This window comes from Lepidochelys kempii, chromosome 8, assembly GCF_965140285.1.
Source record: "Lepidochelys kempii isolate rLepKem1 chromosome 8, rLepKem1.hap1, whole genome shotgun sequence".
Lineage (NCBI taxonomy): Eukaryota > Metazoa > Chordata > Testudines > Cheloniidae > Lepidochelys > Lepidochelys kempii.
Genome location: NC_136387.1, coordinates 5,891,384 through 5,910,334, shown reverse-complemented (window position 1 = coordinate 5,910,334; position 18,951 = coordinate 5,891,384). Strand labels below are relative to the sequence as shown.

The following is an 18,951-nucleotide window of genomic DNA, read 5'->3' as shown; positions in this document are numbered from 1 at the left end:
ATTTCTGTAGGGGGCAAAACCAGGGCTACAGTCTCATTAAACATTTCTCTTCTTTCCCTGAGTATTAGAGTAGCCCCTCTCTCTTCTCTTCTGTCACTTCTGCTCCTCCTCAGCTGATGATGCCAGAGTCACTGATCATTACCTGTTAGGTTCGCTCCCTCTGGGACGCCTGGCATTGGCCACTGTTGGAAGACAGGATACTGGGCTGAATGGACCTTTGGTCTGACCCGGTATGGCCATTGGCCACCAAACAGTGAAATAATAGCATCTGAGCCGTTTGGTGAAGCCTTTGGCGCTTAAATTATTCTGTACATGAATCCCACTCTCCAGCAGGGGTACTTGAATGCGTCAGGAGTTCACTCATGGTCTACTTTCCCCCTGCCCCCTTCTTTTTTGTTTTGTTTTACGCTCAGGAATGCAGCAGGCACCAGCTTGAGCCAGACAATGTGCAAGAAGGTGCAGTGCAAGCCTCCCTCGTGTAGATCTGTCACTGCATCTCAGATTTGACCTCCTACTCCTGTGCAGATGTCTTTGTGCAGCTCAGGCATGTGACCTATGGCACGTCCTGCTTTTCCACCTCAGGGCTCCTGTATTGCTCTGCCAGTGCACTTCAGTTTTGACCAGCAACACTTTCTGCTATTCTAGCCCTGAAGAGGGCAGGGGCTAGTCCTGCTCTTCTTTACTCACACTCACGCAAATTCTGTGGGAGCTTGTCCTAAGGCAAATACGATTTAGCCCCGAGCATCTGCTCAGCAGGGACTTCTGACTGGGCCGTGCTGAACCTTGTGGTTATGAGCCGACTCGGTTGGGATTATGTAATTCATTTTACTCCTGACATCAGCCAAAATGTAGCCTCTAGACCCCAGTGACTCCTGGTGCCACCTCGCCCTGAAACACCCGTTACCAATGCTGACTGGCGTTTGGTTCTGAGACAAGCAACTAATGAATAAAAAAGGTATGTCCTATTATGGGATATTATACAAGGACACTCTGATGCTCTCCAAGTGCTGAACAAACACTGTTCACACTTCATAACCCCCTTATGATAGAGGTTAGTATTAGTATCCTTGTTTTGCAGAAGGGGAGACTGAGACATAAACAGAAGAGTGATGTGACCAAGGCTGTGAAGCAAGTCAGTGGCTAAGCAGAGATTAGAACTCTGGACCTTCTGGTATCTCCCCTCTGAGGCATGCAGCGTGTCTGCATATCTTCACACAGTCCCAGCCTTCAGCTTGTTTCTGTTCTCGAGCCTCTCTTTTCCCCGCATCTCCAGTCATTTTTTTCACAGCTCTTTCTGAGTTCATCATTGCTCTTGAGCTATTTAGCGGCAGGGTTCTGCGTGCCAGGAAAGCTTATTCCTGAGGTAGATTCCTGACCATTTGCCAAGTCTCGCATTCTCTCTCAGGCACACAGATAAAATGTTAATAAGGGCAAATGCGTTTAACATAAAGGGTGAAACATTGTGTACCAAACGGAGCTTTTGGCAATTGATTTGTCATAGCTGTCCATCGAGTAGGAATTGCTCTCTCCTTCCCATCCTCTCCTCACCGACCCAAAGAAGAACTGACTGTAGTCTTCAGTGCTTGGCAGGGATATTGCTCGGATCCACTTCATAGTAACATTAGATTAAAGGTGAGCTGCAATGCAAAAACTGAAGCTCTCTGAGTCAATTTGAATCCATCAGAAAGGAGCAACAATGTTTTATTTTTAAAGAAAATCTACTGCTTGACTTGTAAGTCCTATTTTCTTTCTTTGTGTTGGAGGATTATTGCAAGGTCTTTGGAGGACCTTGACAGTGACATCACAACAGACTGAAATCTGCACCATCGATGGCTCAGATCCTGTATTTGGGTTCAGGTCTGGACCCCCGCTGAACTTGAAAGGACTTTATGCAAGGGTAAGGGTCTGCCCATGGATCTGATTGCAGGATCAGGGTCTCCAGTTCAACATCCTCCCCCCAGCTCAGTTTAGGACAGGAAAACCCGCAGCTCAGGTGAAACTGCCAAAGTCCTCCAGCAAAAAGGAAGAAGTCAGGATCTGATCTATCATCAAAATGGGAGGGGAATATTTTTAAATAAATCTTTATGGGACTGTATTTATTTGCATGTCAGAAAACACTTATTTATTTAGGGTTTTTTTGGCTTTACTATTCTCATTTAAGGGAATTCCAGCTTGGGACCCTTTTGGGTGAAAATCATTCTCCTTTTAAAAGTCCACAGAAGGGAGCCACAGAAGGGAGTCCACAGAACTTATCCTAGATAAGTTCCAGATGTGATTTTATCCTCCTTCTGGCAGTTCACCCAAGTCTTTTATTTAGTCACAAACACTCTTCCTCCAACACCAGACTGGGACAAAGTTATGTGAAGGCAATAGATAGAAAATGCTGCAATTGGGGGCAGGGGAAGGCAGCATGGGTCTGATTCTCCACTCGCTCACACTAGCTTTACCCTGGTGTAACTGCACTGACTCCGATGTAGTTGTCACCAGCGTGAGTGAGTGAGTGAGAGAGAGGAATCAGGCCCCGTGAGTTATAACCCAAGATGCAGAGCTGATTGCAGATAGACAGAGATATGTTTTGACACATCTACCTGGAGCTGTGTCTTGCAGGCATGGTAAAGCCAGATGAGCCCAAGCTGTGATCAGCTGCAGTGACACTAGCCAGATAATGGGCTCCTTTTGGAGAATAGCAGAGAATTTGTTTTAAAGGCTCACATTCTTGACCAGTTTCGAGGGATAATTATTTTGCTGATAAGACCAGGATACTATCAACAGGGAAGACAGTATGCAAAGTTTTTTGAACACTCAATAAAGCTATTATTGGGCTTATTAATAAACTCCTTGTGGGTTTACATTTAAATCGATACTCTTTATTAATAAATTTATTCTTGTTTTATGACAGAGCCATCTCAGCTGTATATTAAAGTGAGGGACCTCAGCTAAACTAACAGGCTGGTGAGTGCACTTTGGAGGCAGTGAATGTAATAATTTGTGTGAGTGCCCAGGGAGAGGAACTGGACACCGCAGAGAGACCCCCTGGGGAACTTGGGGATTGGGGTTCATGGATTGTACCTGAAACACAAAGTTAAGACTGGCACAGTCTCAAGGAGTTTGCTGGTGAAGGGGACAAACTGGTGCGGCAGGGAGCTGTCTCACAGTCTAAGCTCCAGCAAAGCTCTCTCTTGTTAAGGCAGAAAGGGAACACAGAACGGGTCTGGGTTCTTAGAAGAGAGCGTCACACCTGTAAAAATTTGTAGAGTTGGTCAGGAATGTTCCTTTGGAATGATTTTCTAATGGAAAATGCCTTTTTTGCAAAATCAACATTTTTCTGCTGGAAAATTTCAATTCTGCTGGAAAATTTTGATTTTCCAAACAATGGCTTCCTGTCTGCCTGCAGCAGAAAGTAAAATTGACAAGAATCTTCCAGGCAGGCAGGTAGCCAGCCAAACATTCCGGTTTCCTGAAATGATTTTTTTCTGGAAACCTCCATGAAAAAAATTCACTTTCTTGACTTTTCACCCCAATTTGGGATGACATTTTTTTCAAAAACATGGCATTTTTCCCAGGAGGGGATTCCCTTTTTCCAGCCAAGCTTATAAAATGTGTTAATATTGTATAAAGAAAACGAGGACTTGTGGCACCTTAGAGACTAACCAATTTACTTGAGCATAAGCTTTCGTGAGCTACAGCTCACTTCATCGGATGCATCTCGGATGCTGTAGCTCACGAAAGCTTATGCTCAAATAAATTGGTTAGTCTCTAAGGTGCCTCAAGTCCTCCTTTTCTTTTTGCAAATACAGACTAACACGGCTGTTACTCTGAAACTTAATATTGTATGTCATTCTGGTTATGGGCTCGTGTTTTTTGCAAGAATGTTTTGGTGTAGCTCTCACTAGAGCACATCTGGGATGGATCAGGAAGGGAAGAGGGGATTGCTCACCTATCAGTTTCCACTTAGGAGTTGTTAAGGGACAATGCCAGAACCAGTAGCTCTGAGTCTATTGTTTGATCAGAAAGGGATGAGGAGACCTGAACTTGGAAAAGCCTCCTGGAGAACAAAGAACGCTTGCCAGGTTCAAAGGCATAATCTCTCTGGGGTGCATAGAGGAACCAGACTATGATGCATTCAGGACCACATAGGTGTGTCTGAAGAAGCTAAGCCTCCCAAGGTCACCATTATGGGATGGTAGCACTTTGGTTGATACAGACTGTTTGTTATTTACAGATTCATTGACTTTAAGGCCAGAAGGGACCATCTAGTCTGGCCTCCTGCACATTGCAGGCCACAGAACCTCCCCCATCTAACCACTCCTGCAATAGTCCAATAACCTCTGGATGAATTACTGAAGTTATAGATTCATGGAAGATAGGTCCAGCAATAGGTATTAGCCAGGATGGGCAGGAATGGTGTCCCTAGTCTCTGTTTGCCAGAAGCTGGGATTGGGTGACAGTATATGGATCATAGACTCATAGATATTAAGGTCAGAAGGGACCATTATGATCATCTAATCTGACCTCCTGCACAATGCAGGCCACAGACTCTCACCCACCCACTCCTGCAATAAACCTCTCACCTATGTCTGAGCTACTGAAGTCCTCAGATCATGGTTTAAAGACTTCAAGTGCAGAGAGTCCTCCAGCAAGTGACCCGTGCCCCATACTACAGAGGAAGATGACCCCCCACCCCGCAGGGACTCTGCCGACCTGACCTGTGGGAATATTCCTTCCAGACCCCAAATATGGCGATCAGTTAGACACTGAGTCTGTGGGTGAGACCCACCAGTCAGCCAACTGGGAGAAAATTCTCTGTAGTTAACTCAGAACCCTCTTCATCTAATGTCCCATCTCCAGCCATTATTTTAAAATCCTTTTTTCTTGAATGCTTCGTTCCAGCTGCTGACTACAAATACTTTGTTTTAAGAAAGCTGTTTAGTGACTAGGCAGAGCTATGCAAATAACTGGTTCTTTTTTGGTTCACTGGCAATTCTGAAAAATATAAAACAAATATTGGGGTCAACCCCAACATTTCTTTTAAACATTTTTGACAAATTGAAAGGTTTTTAAAAAAGTGCATTGGGTTGAATGGAACAATTCCTTTCATATTGATTTTGAGAATTTGTAAAGGTTTTAAATCATTTTAAACAACTCCGAAGGACATTTTGAAATGGAAAATCATTTCAAATTGAGAAATCAAAATGTTTCAACCTTTTTACCCCAACACGAGCAATTTGGCAAAACCAACACGAATTCACAAAATGTCTGTGTTGCTCAATCTGTGTTTTTCACAGAAAAAAATGCCTTGCCACAAAATTTCACCCAGATCTATGAATATGTAACTGGTCTCTGGCTTCTGAAGGGAGGAAATGCAGGTGCCAGAAATAGTCAGACCTCCCGGGTGATAAGCGGCTGATATGCACGGGATAGCTTCTTCAGACACCCTGCAGGTTCTTGTGTCTGAGCAGGAGGGGTGGAAGCTCCCTGCGAATGTGGGGCAGAGGGCTAGGAGGGGGAGAGAGGCAAGGTACATAAGTTTACAGGGGGTGGAGCCCCTGCTGTATTTCCTTTGGGGGCGGGGGCGCGAGCCCCCCTACCTTCTTGGTTCCACCACTCCTGTGTCTGTACTCAGTCGGGTTTCTCCCCTGAACCCCCATGACAATAAGCTCAGAGGAAACTGAGTACCCATGGGGTGGCTACCTTACAGCCCTGTATGCTCTCTCCAGGGTAGGTGGCTGAATTCCCCTTCTCCCCAGCCCAACTCCTTTGGAGTGGATTGTATATTTTGTGTGTGTGTGTGGAGGGGTGGGGAATATCCCTCCAGAAAGAATATAGGATTATTTCCGCTTTACAATCCAGAGTGCAGGTGACACATTAATTACTTCTGAACCCACGAACTGTAATCATTAAGTAATCTACAGTCAATGTAATTACCACCTGTATGCAGAATATGTAATTACTGTATTATGTAGTGACACAATATTTACCAAGCAAATCCTCCTTAGTTACTGAGTAATTTAAAAGAATGTATATGGTATTTGTGTATGAAAAAAACAACACATTATTGGGATTTCGGTTAGCAAAAATCAGAGGTTTTAAATGGCAAGGAAAGTGGGAGGAATCGAAGTCCAAGTGGACAAATACATGTTCTTCTTTCCTTTTATTTATATTTTAAATATTCTCTGCTTGAGTGAATTGGAATAAATGCCAGTTTATTAAAACATTTACCCTTAAGCGTTTACGTTTCTTTTTATCTCACACAGCTTGGGCCACGAGAAAAAAAGGTAAAAGTGAAACTGGTGTTATAATGAAAAAAGTGAGATTTAAGCCTGGCCATTCATTAGAAGAAGAAGAAATAATTCCAGGAATAAAATAGAGCTTCCCATCAGTCAAATCTTTGGGCAAACTCCCTCCGACGCCAGCAGGGGCCTGGTACTACACGCTGCTAAACATCTCTTGCAACGTTCTGAGTGTTCTTCAGGTCCCATTGAATCACTAGGAGTTGAGGAGCTGCAGAACCTCCCTGGAGATGCTCCACATCTCTCCGTATCAGACATTAGGGATGAAATCCTGGTTGCATTGACATCCTTGGCAAAACTCCCATTAACTTGAATGGGGTCAGAATTTCACCCCAGGGCTATAATTTTGTTGGTTGCCCTTCTATCTGACAAGACATGAGAGCCCTTAAATGTTTTCAGGGGCTGATCCTGTAACCCCTACTCAGGCAAGTAGTCCTATTGAGTTTAATAGGACTTCTCCTAGGAGTAGAGTATACACTCAGTAAGGTTGTGCATTAGGAAACTACCAGCTTTTGCTTTGTCAATGACCCATAATTACATAGCAATGAGGTTTTCCGGAAGATTAGTTATTAAAGCACAATAAGCAGCAAGCATTCTTCCCTCTGTGATAGGAAAACGAATGGTATTAACTCACTATACTCCTCTCTGATCCATTTCTCTTCAGCTGCTGAGAATACGCTACCATACAAATGATACGGGCTTTAGGGGGTGTGGCCACAGAGATCAGGCAAGCAAGAGCAAGTGTGGCCTCATTCACAGATTCTTCATCTTAAGTTTTCCAAGAGAAATTCTTGTTTGCAGTGTTGTTGTAGCTATGTTGGTCCCAAGGTATTAGGGAGAAAAGGTGGGTGACTCGTCTACACAAAGTTTGTCACTTTCACCCACAGAAGTTGGTCCAATAACAGATATGACTTCACCCACCTTGTCTCTGTAAGGAGAAACTCTGACTTTTTAGGCTTTCCCAAAATAATAACTTCTGTAATTCCATTTTAAAATAACTGCTCATTAAGCAATTTAAATCTGTTTTTTCCTCCTTCTTTCAATGGAGAATTCCTACAGGTCCAAGAATAAATAGACCAAGATGTTCCTGGTGCTTGAGCTAATGGGAGCGTAAGTTTTTGGTGTCCAAAAAGGCAGGTGTGTCCAGTTCTTCCATCGTGTAAGTTACGACTTCTTTTATTCCATATTCACTTTTGCATTAGTTGCTGTTCCTAGATGGTATTTTGGAGACAATATTAAAAGGGTAAAAACCAACCCTCTTAATTTCTGCAAAATGTACAATTTTAATCATAAAAAGAACAGGAGGACTTGTGGCGCCTTAGAGACTAACCAATTTATTTGAGCATAAGCTTTCGTGAGCTACAGCTCACTTCATCGGATGCATAAGTGAGCTGTAGCTCACGAAAGCTTATGCTCAAATAAATTGGTTAGTCTCTAAGGTGCCACAAGTCCTCCTTTTCTTTTTGCGGATACAGACTAACACGGCTGCTACTCTGAAACCAATTTTAATCATCTGCATTTAAGCCAATCCTTGCCCAGACATCAACAAACGCAGCTAGCAATCTGGTCCAAGTGAATTCTAATAATGCTTACAGTAAAAGTACTTTCCTGGCCACCTCTCTCTTCAGTTATTATCAAATTAAAATATTTATTATTAGTGAGCCCTAGGTCTTTTTGTATCTATCAAATCACTACTAAGTTTGAGGTCCATACATTTCTTATTGCAGTTAAACATGACAGTATGAAAGTGTATGTCTCTCAGCTGCAATACCTAATATTAATACTTTGCACATACATAGTACTTTTCATCTGAGATTTACAAGCATTAATTACATCCCTATGCAGTGTATTTTACCCTTGGGTAAACTGAGGCACACAGCTGTTAGGGACTAAATTTTCAAAAGTGTTCAGTATCAAATGCGCTGAGCTTATCTGGAAACATGGCTACTTATGTGGGGGACTGGGAACTTTTTAAAATCTGGTCTCACCTGAATTCTTAATGGCCATACATGGTGTCAGTGACTGACTGAAGGAAGAGAACCCAGGAGTCTTGACACCCAGTCTAGGTAACTGTTATATGTTAATTTGAAATAATAATTAAGATATTTTATAGACTCTATTAAGTAGACACCCAGCCTAACCCCCCCTTTCCCTCAATGGTATATATTTTTTTTTTCATTATTTGTTTTAGAAAGATGTATTTGATTAAAAATGAATAAATAAAATCAAAATGATTCACCCTCACTTTTGGAAATGCTGTGTCGGAGGCGAAGGGGCTTCCAATTTATTACATGACTCACTGTGTTCTTGGATTCAGCCCATCAGACTGTATCAGCATATCATGTTACATAATATAATGTAACAAGACATGAATGACTGAGTTTAACCTAGAAAACATTCAAGAAATGACCTGCCATAGTCATTGGTCAGGGCTGGGGAAGGCACTATTCTCTTTTCCATCCATCCATCCATGATCCCCCATACTTTAGAAGACTAGGTTTATTAATGGGAAAGTGAGTCCTAGGAATTGTGCCATCTGTCTGTTCTGGAGGCGCATGCCATACAGGTCATAGGCGACATCCAAGGATTTATAACTTGGCCAGAGACATTTGTCTGAGGCTGAAACTTGGTGTACAAAGTGTGGGACAGGATGGAAGGAATTTTAGTGTGTGTGCAATTTTTCAAAGTGGCCCATTCAGTGAAAGTGCAAGGCACAGGAATGCAACCAGAAGAAAAGAAATAATCCAGTGGGTATGGAATAGGATATTTTGTGTGTGTGTGTGTAAGAGGTGAGGAGAGGCAGTTTTTCCAGGATTAAAAAAATGCACTTGCTTTGTTACAAATAAAAGCTGGCAGCATTACGAGTCCACCAAGTATAGACTAGACTAGACCTGACCCCTCGAGGAAAGTTTCATGGCTCTGACATCACCAGTGGGAGAGTATTCCAGCAGCAGGCAATATAATCACCAGGAGGGTTGCAGTGAGTGAATGCTGCTGCAGTATCCTAGGGATGCATCCTCTCTCCATTCCTGACCTGGATTTTGGAACAACCCAGAAAGAGAATCCTTCCTACTTCTACAGTGAGCTCAGTGCATGCTGGGACAGGCCTGCGGGAGGCAAGAGAGAGCTGTGCGTAGATGTCTTGGATGACGGTGTGGGGACATCTGTTCTGTACTGTTCACAGGGCCCAATCCAAAACCCTTTGAAGTTAATGGAAGTTAAAACTCAGTGCTTGGATGTAAGGAGCTGCCAGGAGCCCAGGACACAACAAATGCAGTCAACATATTCAGCCTAATCTGTAGCTCATGGAATTGTCCACGTACGTGCAGCATAAAGGTCAGCCATGAGCTGGGGGGGAGAAGGGGTGTTATTGCTGGCCACGCAGTTTCTACTATTTATGCACCAAGCGGAAACAGAGATCATGGTTGCATTTCCTTCGGTTTGAAATGATTATGCAAATTGATATGTGAATTAGGTGCAGCCCATATAGGGCTCCTGGCAAGTTGCTGTGGTGTCGGAATCCGGACACAGCTTTAAGGGGTTGTGTGTGTGTCTGGAATAAGGAGCGGGTGTGCGGGTGACTCTTTGATCATGCCCAGGTCAGCCTGCCATGTTCCCCCACCCTCCAGCAGTATTCCAGCTCAGCAGGGATGCTTGGGGCAAGGATCTGGGAAGAGCTTGAGTGCAGGGGCCACTGGAGTTCATGCTTCAACTGCTGTAATTCTGACAAGAAAGCATTTGCCAAAGCGAAAATCCTGGCATCATGCTACCCAGCTGCTGCCATGTTTCTCTGTGACCTAGAGGGCGCGAGAGAGGAAGAGACAAGGAGGGAGATTTACTCCGGAGGGTGGGGCGACCACATCTCTGTACTCCTTGAGAATTATATTCCATGCAGCAAAAGTTATTGACCAGGGAAGCCAATATCAAAAAGTATTGACTGGAAAGGTGACTGGTGAATCAATTGAAGGAGCCTACCTGACTCTCTTTTAAACAGTAAGTATTATAATGTTCCTTCCTGAAGCTTTTCTGGAGACCCTCCCCGGGGGAGGAAACTTTAGTGCATTTCAGCATGAGGTAAATGATCCTGTGTTGACGAAGGCTGCTGTCATCCCTGAGCCAGTGTTCTCCGTGAGCAGCACATCCCTGGATGATGCAGGCAGCGAGACCTTTATGAGAAGCAGTATGGAAGCCAGAGTTAATTGCGCTCTGCTGCCATTTATAGTCTGAAAAATTCAGGCGATGTTAAAATGGAAAAGTAATTAAGAAATATTTCATATCGCCGAGTGGCCTGGAATTTTTATTTTGGTGTGTGCAGCTCCGCAGGCTCCTCACAGATTTGTGCCGCTGCGACATTTCAGTGCAATAAATCCCAGTGCCTTTGGAGCCTGACAACCGGTCCTGAATGTGATCAGAAAACCAATGGTTGTTCTCTTTAGGGTTTAGTGCTTGCTTGCATCAAGTCTCCTCATATCAATCAAGCTAGGGTGCACCCGGTGAGCATACGGCTATAGCAGAACGCTGTGACCTTCTCACCAGGGAAGCTGAAGAGCAGAAAGGGCAGGGGAAGAGGAGGCAGGAGAAAGAAAAGCCACGGCCACATAGGGTGACCCGATGTCCCCATTTTATAGGGACAGTCCCGATATTTGGGGCTTTGTCTTATATAGATGCCTATTACCCCCCACCCCCGTCCTGATTTTTCATGCTTGCTATCTGGTCACCCTATGGCCACACCATTCCCATCCAAAACCGAAGACACCCATTCAGCCACAGTCCAGCCTGGCAAGAATTTATTACACTTGTGAAAGGGACATGTGCCAAGGCTGACAGGCCAGAATTTACCCTATCTGAAAATAAATAACTGGGCATTTAAATCTCCCTGCCTGCAAGCTCCCCGGGCACCTCAACGACTCCCAGCCGTTAGCCCAGCTGCAGAGCTGACAAGATGAAATCCCTGCTTTGCAGCTGGGCTAATGGCCCATAGCACACCTAGGACTGTGGGTTTGTTTTCTGTTGTGTATCAGCCCAGGAACAGTCAAGGACCATAAGCCCACGCAGATGCCACCCTCACCAGCTAGCGGCCTTCTTGCTGCCAACAGGAGTCAGGTCTCTGAGAAACTAGCCTGGATTTCCTGTTGCTGGGGAAGGTGGGCCTAGGGGAGACCTAGCTGGATTTTTCCCTTCAAGAGAGGGTTTGGTGTGTGCTTCTGGCTGGGTGGTAGCAAAGTAGAAACTCTCCTGAATTTGGACCCATGGAAAACCCATGGTCCATGGAGTGTAGGTAGTGGTGTTCAAGCTTTTGGCTGAGGTCAGAGCCAGAAGAGAAGATCTGCCAGCAAGGGTAAAGCACAGGAGACAATGTCCGAGGTCTCCTGCTCCCACTGAGGCTCAGGGTCACAGGAAGCCCTCCCAGTGTCGCTGCTGGTGGTGATGCAATCTAGGACAGGCTGCCACGCAGCCCACGACTACTGCTTCACTACCCACCACTGGCTCCAGCACATAACCACAACAAACAGGGTCAGCCTTTGGCTGGTGCTAGGACTGCCAGTCTGGGCAGCTGGGTAGTGACATAGAGCAAAGAGAGGGGGTGGGGGGGAGTGAAATCATGCATGCTGCAGTACAAAATAGCTTTCCTGCTGCCGCTGAGAGGGAGAGAGGGCATGCTCCCTGCCTGGCCAAGTGCGTTCTGCACAGAGGGCTCTGCGCAGGAAGAGCATGCATGGTACCGCACGAAAGCACTCCCTATGGTGGGGAGGGGACAAGCGCAGGCTGCAGTTAGAAAGAGGTCCCCAATGGGAGAGCCTGCGCGTGGCTGCTGGGCAGAGGGTGGGATGTGGGCACGACGCAGTGAGCAATGTTGCCAGTCCCGCACGGGCTGTTAAATCGTGTGTCCGATCCCAAGGAATCGTGAGCATGGTTTAGAGAGCAGGAGAGTGAAAAGAAAAATGACACATTGTTGTCCATTTGCACTGCCCCTCTCCTGGGGGAAGCCAACTATCTCCGAGCCGTGTGAAATCATGTCAGGGGCTGGAATTCAAACTGAAACACAGACCCAGAGCTTAGTGTGGGCCTCTGTACACTGCTAGGAGAGAGTTTGTCCTAACCCCGGCGGGAGGGGGGCCGTAGGGAGCTGTCATGTTCCTACTCCATCCCCCTCCCTTATCACTCTCTTGCTTCTTTTCCCAGCTGGCCTGCCCAGTTCCTCCGTGCACCTCTGTTGTCTTATGTCAGACACCTTCTCCTCTGTATTCACCTACCGCATGTTTTCCCTCCCTTTTCCCTCACAGTCTCCTCCCTACACATTCTCCCGGTCTGCTTTCCTGGTCTACCATTCTCTTTGTTTCCTTCCTGCCCCACAGTTCTGTGTGCCACCTTTTGTTTCCTTTCTGCATCCCATATTCCCTTATATCCCCCCCACACACAGTCTCCCACTTTACTTTCCCAGGCACCCGCACTCCCATGGTCTCCCACTCGGGTCCCAATGCATAGCCCATTGAAGTCAATGGCAGTATCTAACTGCCTTCAGTAATTCTGCATCAGGCTCGTGCTGAATAGAGAGCAGCCATCTCCATTGAGGGCAGCCTGGCTTCTAACCCATTGGAAACAATGCAAGTGGGTGGCTGTCTTCAGGAGCAGCAGCTTCACCTCAATCTGCAAAGGATGTGGGGAAATGATGGCCATTTGTGCATGGAAAACTAAGTCTTCTATGAGAGGGAGCAATGGGACTTGGTGATGCGTCAAGGCTGGAGACAGTATAAACTGTCCAAAACGGTACAGCAAAAATCACCTTTCTGTCCCCTTACCTGAGCATGTCGCCCCATCCCCTATGCCTTCACTGCCTGCTTTCTCTTTCTAGGTACTTATATGCCCTCATCACCGTAGAACCTGAATGGTTTCCCAGTGACTTGTGTCTTGTTCCAGCATCTTCTCTGCCCAGCTCCGCCCATGCACATCTCAGCTCTCATTTTCTCCTGCCTCTGCCCTCATGACCTAGTCACTGCCTGGCTCCTCTTCCAGAGGGCTCCCTTTGTCTCTCCTCCCATTCTCAACTTCCAGCCTTTTTATTTGTACGCTGCTTCCGTCACTTGGCATGGCCTCCCATAGCCTTTGTGTCAAGAAGCCTCTCTTCCTGCTACCTCCTTAAAACTACCTGCATGTACAGTACTCAATGTTCCTAGAGTGATGTCTCCAGCACAGAGTGTTCCAGCCCTTCTGGCTTTGCATAACATCCTGGTAATATAAAATGTAAACTCAGGGTAGGGACCTTGTCCTTCTGTGTCCTTGTAAAGGGCTGTCTGCCTCTACAGAGCTTAATAAATAGCAGTAATAATATTCTATCTATGGTTCTCATTACCATCACATGTACAGAACTATTAGCCCTAGTTTATACACGGTGAACTGAGCTCCGAAGAGACAAAGTGACTTACCCAAGGTTCCCATGCAGAGAATGGTCTTGAACTCAGCTCTCCTGAGTTCCTGGCTAGGAGCTTAGCTGTGTCATTCTCCCTCCATCCCTCCTCCACTGTTGCATAAAATGGAAGAAATGCTTTTAACTCTGTGGGCCAAATCCTGGCTGAGTGTAAGCAGGGGCAATGCCATCAATTTTGAACCACATACACCATAGCTGAATTTAGCTTCCTGTCTGTATGAGGTCCTATCGTTTCCATGAAACTTATTTCTCTAGCTTACCCAGCAATCTTCCCAAGAGGGAAACCTTTCTAAGCTACGATAAGCCACCAATCCCATGGTTCTGAAATTTAAGCAAGAAGCTTAACTGAGAAATATTTCCTAACAGCAGCCATAATAATAATGGCAACTGCATCTACCTTACCAAATGGGTCCCCAAATACTTTGGTGCCTTGTAAACATTTGGCTCATGTAGAAAGCTGGGGCCAATTTCCCTGCGGTTTCCCATCCTGGCGAAGCTTGCTCTCCTCTCCTGAGCTGAAATCCAACTAGTATTTCCTGGCCTGAAAGTCACCAGTGCATTCATCTCCTTCTTCTTGTGTCTGCTACCCGTTCATACATCTCAGCTGTTCTTGTTCTTCTCTAGCTCCTGGTAGCAGGAGTTATGTGGCTTCTCATGCATTGAAAGTTTTCTCTTGGGGATTCAGTTTGGAGGAATTGTAGGAAAGAAACAGATCTGATGGAGGACAGAATTTAGGGTGTTCCTTTTACTTTTACATTTCAGTACCAGTTTGTTGTTGTCCCAGCTGGGTTGCCTGAACCAAAGTAACTGTCATCCAACTACAGTAGTCAAGACTCCCTGGTAAGCACAGTTGGGCGGATGTCTGGCGTAAGGTCCTTCCCCTGTTATCTCTGCAAGCATAGATTCAAGTAAACTGATTACATCCATCTCTCTGCTGCTGTTTCCTTTCCCCCACTTCCCTTTCTTCCTTCCTCCTTTTTTCTTTTCTTGCTTTTCCCTCATCTTCTCGTGCATGAACTAATTGATGTCTGATCTACTCAGTGGTTCAGCCCTAAAATGTAACCTTCAGTTAACTGCTCACATAACTTGCCTGTCAGTTTTGATAACAGTCAGGGCATTGCTTTTGCAAGTGTTCTACAGTAAAATGACCCGCTTTGCTCTTCTCAAGCAAATGAGCCCTGTGGCTTATACAAGAACCATTAATGATGACGCCGTGACAGGGACTGGCGCACCAGGCAGCCTGCAGAAGCATCGCTTCTGAGTTTGCCACGCCCTTCCTGAGCAGCTAGGTTTAATTAACCTGCATTAACTTCCCTAGGGCTAGTATTTGCCCTGGGTCCTCTTGACAGGATCAAGTGTGGCTGGGGATTGTTGTTGTCCTCTAAGGATGCCTTGGCTCCCCTCTCTTGGGATCCAGACATGTTTTTGTCTATGGAATGGAAATAAACTATGACTAATATGCTCATAAGTACCAGCAGCTACAGCCTTGGGCTTTGCCAGCGATTCCAGGCTGCAGGAGAAATTGTCGATAGATTCGCAGAGTCATTGTCATGTACCTTAAGAATCTATGTGTGCAGCTTTGTTTTGTTCTATGTAGGCATGGACATCAGTTCTTTCCATTCCTGAGACACAGGCGCATAGAAATGGAGGGCAGGAAGAGACCTCAAGAAGTCATCTGGTCCAGCCCCCGGCACAGCTTGCTTTACATGCATGTTTTTAAGTCCTAAGCTTTCCTTGAAAAATTGAGGTAAAATAATGATGTTTCTTTTCTAGCCGCAAGTCACCTTGGTGGTACAATTTGTCTTGCTGAATCTGCAGCCAGCCAGTAAAAAGAAGTGTGGGATTGCATAAAAATTACACGAACACTAGAACTGGTCAGGAATTTTTCAACTGCATGTTTTTTCATTGGAAAATGCTGATGTGTCAAAAACTGAAAATTTTAAAGCCGAGTTTAAAGCATGCGCAATGCTGTGACAGCTTCTTCCTGAGCCAGGCCCTTCCTGTGTGTGGCTTGACTCCCCTCCAGGGTGGGTACAAGGGTGAGATTGCAGGCAGGAGAGAACGCTCTGTGTTTACAGTGGGGCATTCACAAAGTTCTCCAGACCCTCATCCCCTCCCCATGCCACACTGAAAAATAAAGCCATGCCAGCCTTCACTGGAAGGAGAGGCGAGCAGAAGAGAGCCCTGTGAGCACAAGGAAAACAGACAAACCCATGTGGATCCTGTTATTTTTCAGACTCTCCACGATTTTTCCTGCAAACTGTGAAATTTTACAAATTCTACATTTCAGCAGCCACAAGCCAATGTAGCCCTAGAGAAGGAGGTGAGTCACTGCTGCCTGTGATGCTGCTCTCATCTCTTCTGGGTGGCAGCTGGAAGACGGCACAGGGGAAAAAGCCAGTGCAATGCCCCCTGCCAGAGTAGGGGATGCAGGCCACCTGCTGCCATCCCCTCCCCTCCATGACTGGACTTGGAGAAGTTACTACCTCCCTCCTACATCATTCCCACAGCGATCCTACTGCCCCATATGGGGGAGCAGGGGCAGAGCACAACTGCTACCCACCCAGGCCAGGGACTGTATGAGTCTTCTGCTCAGCGCAGGGGGTCTCCCAGCTGTGGACCGGAATGCAACTGAGGCCAGGCTGCCTTGGTGTGGTTGGGCTCTGGGTGCACTCAGTGGGAGAGGTGATGGGGCCCATAAAGATTTTTCACATTTAATATGGCTAGGTCCCAATGTCACCGGAGGGCCAGGGGGCTGACGCAGAGGAGAAGGGAGGATCTGTGCCTGCCATTCATAAGAATGGCCATACTGGGTCAGAGCAAAGGTTCATCTAGGCCAGTATCAGTGGCCAATGCCTGGTGCTTCAGAGGGCTCCCCCCAGCCCTGGAGTTGGGCTCCGTGCCAGTGGAGGGGCGAATTGGACCCTTGGAGCCTATTCTGATCTGACAAGTAGCTTCATTCGGTGCTTGGCATTCACACTCCTGCACCAGTCTGCATGCTTGAGAACCCCCAAACACACATTGCACTTGTGCCCTACGCAAACTTTGACCAACCCAAATCTCTAGGGGTGGAAGGCTAAAGCCACTCGGCCTCCCCATACTGTATAGCTGAGACCTGACACAGATCAGCTTATGTCCCAGGAGTTGTGGGAGTCTAGGGACATGCTCCCCTATGCTACGTGGAAGCAAACAGAGGCACCAAAAGGATTTGCAAAATGACAGAGGTTAAATGAAGGCAAACCTTCGGTTCTCCGGAGTTCCATCTGGCATCCTGCCTTGTTTGCTGTGAATCTGCCTTGGTTCTCTCCTAGGCCCTTTAGCTGCTACATCCTCTTTCTCTCTCCTCACTTGGTCTCTGCTTCTGCTAACAAACTTGGCCCCCTTGCCAAGTTTGCAGGTGAAAAGCTCTAATGTCCTGGTTTCATCACAGTGGCGTGCTGGCAGGTCAGTGTCAGTGATCAATCCCCCATTCACCAGCATGAAAATGAACAGATTAGAGCAATAAGGGGGTATTTAACAACAACTGTGGCTAGGGTGGCTGTCAGCACTTTTTCTGGGTGTGTGGCATCAGTAAATAGCTGAGATCACCTTTCAGGAACTGTCAGAAAGGAAAGGTACCAGGGCTGACAGTTTAATTGCTTTTCTTTCTTTCTCTCTCTCTCTCTCCCTCCCTTTCACACTGGAGGTGCCATCTGATTGCCAAATACATGTTATTTTCAGTGGCGTTGTTTGTGGCTTAGCAGTGCATAGGGCTCTTGATGAGCGAGGGAAGTAAATTGCTGGGGAAGTGGTCATTAACACTCATTTGCATAGGTTAATTGCGATGGATAATGAAGGACGTCCATTTGTTTTTCAAGGGGGCTGCTGGAACCAATACCTCCATGATGGCAGCTCCCTCTACCTGTTCTTGACGTTGAACAACATCTTTCAATCCGCGGCAGACAGGGACTCGCTATTTAGCTGAGCTTCATCCTGGCCTTGGATACTACAGGTGCAATTTTGTGCATGCAAATAACTGGATGCATAAATAAATGGGATGTGTTGGCACGTGCAGTTGCAGTATTTAGATGCCCAGCGATCTGATATGTGGGTGCAGTCAGGCACTTAGGCTTCTAAACGGTTGCAACCGCAAGGATTCATACATGCACCCACAACTGGGTGTCCATATTTAGCGGCCAATGCACATTTCCACCTCCTGGTTTTGGGAAATGTAGATCTTTAATTCCTGACGCTCATTAACCAGCTGTGTTTGGGGGAATATAAATTAACTTCATCACTGCTCGAAGAGCATACAATTTGGACCATCCAACATTAATTGAGCTGGGAGCCATTATTTTCAATGACTGCATAGGTTCTCCTGCGATGACTGCCGTCATGGCCAACACACGTGGCGTGGTACCAGGGACTTCTGCAGCTAAAACATGAGCTGCTACCACTTGAGCTAAACAGCTACGACTCTGTGGCTGGGGCTGTAACAACCCATATCCTCTGTGGCTGGGCACTGAGGGGGACCTGTAACACCCGTCACCAGTGGGTTACACTCCGACATCATGGTGCTGGATGAAATAGAAGAACTTTAAAAAAGCAGAATACTGATACGGCTATGAAATTAATCAGTCTCCCCGCAGCTGTGTTACCTTCATATGTCACTGGAGGAAGAATTTTATCTGGGTTTGCTGATAAAACAGCTGCTTTAAATGAAACAAGGCTGGGTGAGCCAAGATTTGCAACACTCTGCAGGATACATTTTTAAGTATTAAAAAGTTCACATAATTCTTGAGTTCTTTCAAAACAGATGCTTCTGGTCTCTATTTTTCTCAAAGATAATCACTGTTAGGTGTGCCAGGATGGGCAGGGATGGGTGTCCCTAGCCTCTGTTTACCAGAAGCTGGAAACGGGCAACAGTGGATGGATCACTTGATGATTAACTGTTCTGTTCATTCCCTCTGGGGCACCTGGCAATGGCCACTGTCAGAAGACAGGACACTAGGCTAGATCGATGTTTGGTCTGACCCAGTATGGCCATTCTTATGTACTGCACTCATGTAAAACACTACCATCACATGTACGCAGCTCAGTGCTCATGAGTGATCCTATCATAACAAAACCACCAGGGAGGTGATGAGTGACCCTACAGTGTCAGTGACAAACCAATCTCAAGCAAGAGAGACATTATTCCAGCCTTCATGTGCTTAGGAACACTGGGAAATATAGATGACTTGATTTGGTTTCATC

The 18,951-nt window shown here is 46.0% G+C and overlaps 1 long non-coding RNA gene across 2 annotated transcripts; it reads left to right on the top strand.

Annotated features, from left to right (window-relative positions):
- Window positions 1-1,767: 1,767 nt before the first annotated feature.
- LOC140915535 (uncharacterized) lies at window positions 1,768-10,462 on the top strand. Of its 2 annotated transcripts, XR_012160193.2 has the most exons (4): window positions 1,768-1,897; window positions 2,900-2,952; window positions 6,255-7,449; window positions 9,475-10,462. It is a non-coding gene; the product is annotated as an uncharacterized LOC140915535 (long non-coding RNA). The 2 variants fall into 2 exon arrangements; XR_013636217.1 differs by lacking the exon at window positions 9,475-10,462 and having other exon boundaries at window positions 6,255-7,537.
- Window positions 10,463-18,951: the final 8,489 nt, after the last annotated feature.